The sequence below is a fragment of the Monopterus albus genome, unplaced genomic scaffold (assembly GCF_001952655.1).
Source record: "Monopterus albus unplaced genomic scaffold, M_albus_1.0 scaffold522.1, whole genome shotgun sequence".
Taxonomy (NCBI): domain Eukaryota; kingdom Metazoa; phylum Chordata; class Actinopteri; order Synbranchiformes; family Synbranchidae; genus Monopterus; species Monopterus albus.
The window spans coordinates 42,278-43,816 of NW_018128402.1; positions in this window are offsets into that span (position 1 = coordinate 42,278).

A 1,539-nucleotide genomic window follows, 5' to 3' on the forward strand; every position below is an offset into this window, starting at 1 on the left:
CTGAATACTTATGACCCTGTGATATTTCAGTTTTTCTTTTTTAATAAATCTGCAAAAATGTCAAAAATTCTGTGTTTTTCTGTCAATATGGGGTGCTGTGTGTACATTAATGAGGAAAAAATGAACTTAAATGATTTTAGCATATGGCTGCAATATAACAAAGAGTGAAAAATTTAAGGGGGTCTGAATACTTTCCGTAACCACTGTATATTAAAAAAAATATATATGGATGATTTTTGAAAAAGCTGGGGAATTACCAAAACAAATAACCAACAAAGATTTTAATATCCATTAATGATTTAATATGCACAAGCTATAGAGGATTGTATGAATGAATTCACAGCTCATAAAATAAAATTCTCATAGTCTGTCTCATATGTTTATCCTTTTCTGTATGTCTTGTTTTGTATGAGACATTAAAAAAATGCTTGTTTTCAGATCAGTATCACTTGGGTCCTTCATTTTCTTTTCTTTTTTATTACTTTCTGAGAAATGACCATTTCAATGGTATTAATGTTGGTACAGGGGAACCTTGGATTGTGAGTAACCCGGTTTGCAAATGTTTTGCAAGACGAGCAAAAAATTTTGATTCAATATACGAGCGAGGTCTCGCAATACGAGTAGTAAGTAGGCTTTGTCTGCCAAGTGTCACGTGACGTACCTCACAACTGAGCAGATGGTTCTTGTGTTTTACTCGTATAGTCAATATCTGTACTGCAACAATGGTCCTTCACGCCAGCCACGATTCTTTTCAAAGGTAAAGTGCAGGTTAATTTGTTTTATTTTTACTTTATACTGTATTTTTTATTACTGTAATCATTTTTATATGAATAAGTGGGTGTGGAACGAATCATCTGAGTTTCCATTATTTCTTATGGGGAAATTTGCTTTGATAAGTGCTTTGGCACGAGCACGTTGCTGGAACGAATTATACTTGCAGTCCGAGGTTCCACTGTATATAGGTTTATTGTTTAGATTCAGTTTTTTTATGGCCTTTAAATAATATTCAATTTTTCTGTTACCAACAGTTTGTGTCTAACAGAATGCAATGTAAGGAATGTACAATCACAAGATAAGTAATGGCACTGCTTGCAGTTTCAAATCAAATGAAATCAAATTTTATTTGTATAGTGCCAAATCACAACAAAAGTAATCTCAGGACACTTTACAAAGTAAAGTCTAGACCTTACTGTTATCAATATTATTACATAGGGAAAACCCAACAAATCCCCCTTGAGCAAGCACTTGGCGACAGTGGGGAGGAAAAACTCCCTTTAATGGAGGAAACCTCCGACAGACCCCAGCTCTTGGTGGGCGGCCTTCTGCCTCGACCGGTTGGGGTGAGTGGATAGAGGAGAGACAAAAGAAGAAAAGCAACAAGACACAACAATCAAACACTGATCAGGTCGATGTGGCTGGTGACTGCTCGTCAGAGACATAGAGCTCCAGGGCCAGGGCAACCTGCAGAAAGGTACAGGGAGAGAGAAAGGAAACACTACGGGAGAGAGGAGACACAAAGTTAGTGATGTGTAATGGTGG